The 7,718-nt window shown below is 41.1% G+C and overlaps 1 pseudogene; it reads left to right on the forward strand.

Annotated features, from left to right (window-relative positions):
• The window catches only part of LOC105994208, an 18,746-nt pseudogene extending 12,726 nt beyond the window's left edge, over positions 1-6,020 (forward strand).
• The last annotated feature ends 1,698 nt before the right edge of the window (positions 6,021-7,718 follow it).

The following is a 7,718-nucleotide window of genomic DNA, read 5'->3' on the forward strand; positions in this document are numbered from 1 at the left end:
GCCACTTCCGGCTTTTTTTTTTCTTTTTGCTTATGGGATGCTGAGGAATCGAACCCAGAGCCTCAGGCATGCAAGGCAAGTGCTCTACCACTGAGCCACCTTCCCAGCCCCTGTACTGTTATCTTTGAATGTAGTAGTCATCTTTTTAAATATATCGTAATTCTCTTCTAATCAATATGTTCTCTCTTTGTTTCTTTGTCTCTGACCCTATCTCTATCTTCCTCTTAAAGAATTCAGATTACACTTTTTTCCATAATCGTATTTTTTTTCTCAACAAGATGCATGCCTGCACTGCAATTTATAATTGCAACCTGGGGAAACAACAGTAAGAACATATTTGTCCTGATTTTGTACTGGAAGTGTCAGTATGGTGTGGACAGATGAAATAATTCCACCCTATCTCCAAATTATAGATTTTCTATCTCTGGCCTAGAACACTGAACATAATTTAGTGTTTTTAAAAATCTACATCCACTAAATATAAAGTATGACTTCTTGGAGAAGAAGCTGATTTTCAGTTTGGGGCATGAAGAGCACAAGATTGATGTGGAAATACTGTAATACTTCAAAGCAAAGCCAGTATCAAAGACTGCTGGGATTGTTTCAAAAGGACCCGGGAGTGAATTTGAACAGGTTTTCCTGGTAAAAAATCAAACAATTTGTACATTAGCAATGATAATATGTGGACTGTATTAAAGCATACAAAATATGGTGGGCACCAGGTGCTCACAACTATAATCCTAGCAGATCAGAAAGCTGAAAGCTGAGGGTGATTATTTGAAGCCAGCCCAAGCAGGAAGTCCATGAGATACTTACCTCTAGCTAACCCAAAAAAGCCAGAAGTAGAGCTGTGGTTCAAGTGGAAAAGTCTTGAGCAAAATAACCTCACACCCAAGTTCAAGCCCCAGAACTGACACAACACAAAACATAAAACAAAAACAAAGCACACAAAATATATTTAAAGAAATGAGTTTATAATAACTCTAATTTAGAAAAGAATTTATTTCAGGTGACCTTTGTGGGATGCTGTGGATTCAATTAATAATTTCAAAAAATAGTAATTCAATTGATAGAAGATCTTATACTTTTCTATGTCAGAACAGTACCTCAGGCAATCCCATTATTAATGAGATAGTTTCTCTTTATAAAATCTTCTAGAGAAGAAATGAAGAAAGTAACAATGTAGTAGCACTTTGCAAGTCCTTTGACTGTGTTGAGTCAATAATTGAGTATCAGCGCCTGTTAACATCACAAGAAAGTAGATGTCCAATTCTTATATACATTCTAATGGTAGTTCACAACATTTCTGAAGTAGCTTTGTTTAAAATACAATAAAATTTGAATTACATTAAGCTTGAATTACATATAGATTTAAATGTTAATTTATAGAAAACATAGGTCAAGGGAAACAGATATTTTTGCTTAACTAATTTCATTTTATTCTTGAAAAATAATATCCACTGGAACTGCAAATAAATGTATATTCACAGGCAAAGTAAGTCTGGATTTTTTCAGAAATTTTGTCCAAAATATCCATATGTATGACTAGTATCTTAGGAGTAGGTAAATCTTTGTGACAAAGGAGAGTTTTTAAAAGAGGTTATTTCTGCATCCTATCTTCTTATTTTCTTGGTTCTATGGAGCATAATACAAAAAAATTAACACTAGATCAACTGTGTGCCTGGTTTCAGTAATCTTTTGTCTGATTTAGATATTTAAAATATTTTCTTTTAATAAGAAAGGAAAATAAAGTGAAACTCAAATAAAGGGCCAACAGGGAGAAGGGCAATTAAGGTCATTTCTATAGGTTCAGTTCCTTGACACCATAAATCATCCTATTAATTATCCTTTTATTTGTGACTTTACATAGTTAGGATTCTTTGTTAGCTGTCTCTGCTTCTCCACATCTTCTAGTGAACAGAAGAAATTAAAATTTTGAAATGCTAATCTGAAAGTTATTTGGTTGGAAACCAAGGCAGAATTGTAAGAGTTCACCTTTATGTCAAATGCAGGAATGTTGGATCTTATTCAATTTAATGAGTAATGCAGAACTCCCCCCCCTTCTCTGTGTGTGTATATGTGTGTGTATGAGTAAGATAGACTTCAAGATGACTCATGATGAATCCTCATCTGAAGGCTATTCACTACTTGTCTTAAATCAACTCATGACTAAAATTCATACTAAGGATCATAGAGTGACATGGCCTTTCTCTCACTTCCTTCTAGAATCTCATAGGATATATAGACATGGTGATGATGGTATGTCTATCTATGGGGAACTATGAAACATGTTATTTGGAGTCCTCTCTTTACCTGGAGCTCTCTCTTTTCCAGGGCACCAGACAGGTATCTAGAAGAAGAGGATAGGGAGAGATAAGGGCCAGCCTGAGTTTTCTCTTCAGCAATCAAAGCTTTGTCTCAGCATTATTTTTCTTAGGTTGAGAAAGGGTTTTATTTATTTTTCATAAGTTTTTTATTGTGGAAATACTGTACAGAGGACTTACAGTTACATGAGCAAGGTAATGAGTACATTTCTTATCAAGCATTATTGCCTCCTCCTTCGTTTTTCTCCTACTATCCCTTCCCTCCCATTTGCACAACTACCACCCCCAATACACACACACCAAAGTTGTAAAGACCATTTTCAACATAGTATTTTGTACATCTCAGTGTTACAATGGGTCGAACTACATCCTTATTTAAGCATTTTGTTTTTTTCCCTTCTCTGAATTAGTATATATACAAGATGCAGGACACTGACATCAAATACAATGAAAATAGCTTATAATGTGGGGGAGGAACATACAAAGAAACAAAAAAAATCACATGGTACATTATAAATATGTTAGAAACAATACAAGAAATAAAAAAAAACATTTGTGTCCCTATCTTGGGGTTCATTTTGCTTAACATCATCTTATTTGACCTTTTCTGATTGTCCCAGACATATAGAGCCTCCTCTATGACCCAGCAATCCCACTTTGGGGCATTTACCTGAATGATCATAAACAAGACTATACTAAAGCTACCAGCACAACTATGTTTATCACAGCATTATTTACTATAGCTAAGATATGGAACCAACCCAGATGGCTGTCAGTAGATGAATGGATCAAGAAAATGTGGTATATATATGCAATGGAATTCTATGCCTCCATCAGAAAGAATGATATCGCCTTATTTGTTAGGAAATGGAAAGACTTGGAAAAAAATTATATTAAGTGAAGTAAGCCAGGACCAAAGAAACATAGGTCCCATGGTTTCCCTTATTTGCAATAACTAGTATATGTCAGGTTTTATTTTTTTAATCTTTCGTGTGTGTGTGTGTGTGTGTGTGTGTGTGTTGGTCCTGGGGCCTGAACTCTGGGCCTGGGCACTGTCCCTGAGCTCTTCAGTTCAAGGCTAGTGCTCTACCACTTGAGCCACAGCAGCACTTCTGGCTTTTTCTGCTTATGTGGTGCTGAGGAATTGAACCCAGGGCCTCATGAAAGACAAGCACTCTACCACCTTCCCAGCCCAAATTCATTGACTTTTGACACAGTATCAATCATTGTTTCAAACATCTAGAAATCATTCATTAATACATACTGAGCACCTACTGCATCAAATATTATTTTGAACCATAGAACCACAACAATGAGCAAGAGTTATACTTGGTAGATTCTCTATAGGAGGTTATATTTAATGGATTGTCTAGGAAGGCACATGCCAAGAGTGAATTAGTAGTATAAGGGACTGGTAAAAAGAAATTTCCATGAGGGAGAACAATGAAGGAGTAGAGTAGGGATATTTGGCAGGACTTTCAGACCACTGTGCAAGTCTGACAATGTTGCAGGGAGATAAAATGGAGAGAGAGAATTGACCAGGAAAAACCTGGGACTACATTGAAACTTTAAGTATATCTCTGCTAGGCTGATGAGATTCCTAGACAAGAATTTCTCATTACAGAAGCTCTATCTCCTGGAACAGTCAATTTCTAACACTCCTGCTATGCTTAGTTATTGGCTCAGAGAAGCCCAGAGAGCATGTGGCTTGATGTGCAGTACATCTAGTAGTCATGGCAGCTAGAGTCTGTCAGCTAACTACTTAAGTTCTGTCCTCATCTATGATCAGGAAGTGTGTGAATTGCCGTGGCTGGCACATGGGGAGGGTAAACATTGAGAAACGAAGCCAAGGGTCATGTGTTTAACAGTACAGATACCACAAGAGTATTTAGATGGTGTACAGTAGTTCATCTGCATTCACTGCCCTTATCAGATAATGTCACCCAAATTTTCTTGTCCTGTTCCTTTCATACAGGTTGAGTTTGGTGGAGGCATAGGCAATAGACAGATAGATTGAAGAGAGAAGAATCCAGTTTGTTCCCGTCCTCCATTTGCCTCTGCTCGTTTCTCAGTTTATTTTGTGGTACAAGCTTGTTCTTTGTGATACTATTTGTGGTCATTGTCATTTTACTCCATAGAATTTATGGTAGGCTTCTGTTACTAACCTCTGTATTACTTCACTGTCCCTTATTTGGCTTTTCAAATTCTTGTAACCACTTTCTCTATTAAATCCCCTTTGAAATTCCTAGAGTGCTGGTTATACCATGACTAACAGATCTAGTCTGAAATATGGCACAGGGAATGGGTCCCTAATGGACTCATCTAAACTAAAGCCTGAAGAAATGATACAGGCAATTCAAAACATACTGGCAGTGGAGCTGTGGCTCAAGTGGTAGAGCACTAGCCTTGAGCAAAAAAGCTCAGGGACAGAGCCCAGGCCCTGAGTTCAAGCCCCATGACTGACAAAAAAAAAATCAAAACCACAGTGGCTGTGGCACCATCATTGGCACAGTGCTTGTGTGCTATGTCTTATTTTAAATGATCTCCCATGCAGTATGAAAAGTGACATATCCCGTATTGAAACAAAACACCATATTCTGGTGCTGTGGTGACTGGGTTCAATTCTATATCTGTCATCTTTTAGACATATGACCCTGGGCAGTTTACTAAACTCCTTCCACTTCACTATTCTCTTTCCCAATATGGGTATAGTAATAATATTGCCTTCCATGGAAGCTATGAGAACTCATTAGTTTAATATGTGTAGACATCTGTGTATGTTATTTTTTCACATACATTCTAGGTGCAGAATGTATCTATGCTGACATGCAAGCTGAGCCTCTATGAGAAAGAACATTGTGTATAAAATAGATACTACTTAACTTTCAATGAAAATACATTTTTGTTACTTATTGTAGGGTACCTTCTTTTTCATGGCAAGAGTTCAATAATTTATGAGGACAGTTATACTTTTAGTCACTGTTAACAAGCTTGAAGGAGCTCAGCCTGGTGGTGGACAAGAGCACGAGGGGGCTGAGGGATGGGGAGGGCAATCATACCTGGGCCCCCCTCACAGAGGACCCCAGACTGAAGCAGTGGGAAGTCCCTAGCAGGCACGGGATGCATCTATCCACAGTCTTCCACCACCTGCTGCACCTGCTGGCCAAGGAGAGCAGCCTGCAGTGGGCGGTGTGCGTGGGCCAGAGCCACACGGGTCACTGAGCGTCTGTGGTGATGGGTATCCCGGGTGGGAGGTAGGGGTGCTGCATGCGTACCTCACCCACATGCCACACTTGCTCATCTCGCAGCTGAACACGTAGGAGGAGGACTTGGTCATCGTGGAGGTGCTGATCGCCAAGACTGACCCACGATGTAACAGAGAACACTGAGGCCTTGTTCCCCTCGGAGGAGATCCATTCTGCACTCCCGGAGGTCTACTCTCTTTCCCCTCATTTCCACCCAGACTTCTCCCACCTCCTCCAAGGACAGAGTCAGATGGAGGACCACACAGAACCCCGACCACTGCTTCCACGTGAGGTGCGCACAGTCCAAAGGGCGTGTGCCACCCACCTGCAGCTGGACAACCTCATGTGCATCCTGGCCCAACCCAACTTCCCGAGCTCGGTGAAGAGGTTTGCCCCCGCAGCGGCCAGCGGAGGTCTTGGACGCGCCTGGAGTTCTCTCAGCTGGATCTGAGCCTGCTTGTGGAGTCCATCATCATGTGTTCTCGGGACAAGCCCATTGGCTGGCTCCTGGGGCACACTCTGTGGGTGAAGGTCTGCAGTCCTGAGAAGGGAAAGCAATGTGACCAGCCGAAGGCCAACCTGCGCATCCATACCAAGCAGTCCCTCGTCCAGCATGTGGCACGCACTCCTCACTGGCGCAGGAGGCCCAGAAACGCAGACTTTGGGAAGCAAGCCTTGCGGAAGGAGCAGGTGAGGCCTCCCGCCTAGGTGAGCACCTGCATTTCTCCCTGGAGAAGGCCCATCTGCGGGAGGACTTCTGGGCTTCCGAGGGTGTTCTATGACCAGCTATTCTGAAGCCCATGTGGCTGAAGATGCCTTACAGGGCCAGGGGCATCCACCCTGCCTGACGCGCTCCGCCGGATGCTGAGCTCCGGCAGACCTGAGGTCCGCCTCTGGCCCAGAGGAGCTGGTGCACCAGGCCAGTTTAGAAGAGCCTTTTTCCTGGGCTCCCGCGGTCTCTGGCTCCAGCACTGGAAGGCATACCCTACTTAATGTGCTGTGTTTTTTATTCTTGGATACATTTGAAATATAGTTATATCCTGTTACTTTTCAGGCTATTTTTTCCTATGAGGAGAGGTGGTGGTTTTTTTTTCCCCCCTATTATATCACTGACATGTTTTTCTGTTCTGTTGTATTAGTCTGGGAAGGGAAAGTCAGTGTTTTTCTTTCAATTACAAATTGACTCTGGGAGTTCTCTTGACATTTTACATAAAAAGCGGTAGGCCATTATAACTAAGGCATCCTATTCTAGTACATACTGCTTAAAAGAAGGCCAAATCTGGAGGCACTTCTGTGTTTCTTTGGGTGTGTGATGACGTTTGTGATGCAGGTGGGATTCTGCACAGTGCCAGGAGACTGCGCGATTGGTGGCATTCTGCTTGGTAAGCACGATCCCTGCCTTTGCTCTCCATCAATGATCCATTTTCTGCTTCTCCGACTCCCCATCTCGGTATCATTTAGAGCAGTGCACGATTTCACTTGTAAGCAATACTAGGCATTATTGCTAATGATCTCTGGGTTGTGGCTGATAATGAGATACAAATTTCCATAAGTATACATACATATCATATACTGCTAAAGACAACTGGGCAAGACACTAAAGGTTGCTTTGCTCATATCAGAGGTCCTACCTCGGATTCTTTACTGGCAGCATCCGGTTGTGAAACCCTCTGAAGCTACCACAAAGGAATATCCCTGGAATGAGCACTGAATCCAGCACAATGCAGAACTTGAGAATCACTCTCACATAACAATTTCTTGGTGGTCAAAGACATGCACACATAGTGGGGAAAAAAACAAACTCAAGAGCCTATATTCTTCCTTACAATTATGTTGCTTTCTAAGCTCTCCCTTCCTGATTAGCATAAAAGGGATGGTAGTAACCACTAGCCAATGACTGTTAAATTAGCTCATGTTATCCAGTCCCTGACACATAGAAAATATTTAGTGCATCCAAGTCACTGTGATTATCATTATGAATACTGGTTAACACCAAAACCACTACTATATATGTTATAATGTCTCTTTTTTTTAACCAAAAAAAAAACTTGTTTTCTTTAAGAAAAGGAATTTGAGCTGCTACTCTCATATTTGGTGCCTAAGGAAAATAACCCAAAACCTGAATGGGGATCAATGAATTGGGCACTTG

Source organism: Dipodomys ordii, unplaced genomic scaffold (assembly GCF_000151885.1).
Source record: "Dipodomys ordii isolate 6190 unplaced genomic scaffold, Dord_2.0 Scaffold5, whole genome shotgun sequence".
NCBI classification, from domain to species: domain Eukaryota; kingdom Metazoa; phylum Chordata; class Mammalia; order Rodentia; family Heteromyidae; genus Dipodomys; species Dipodomys ordii.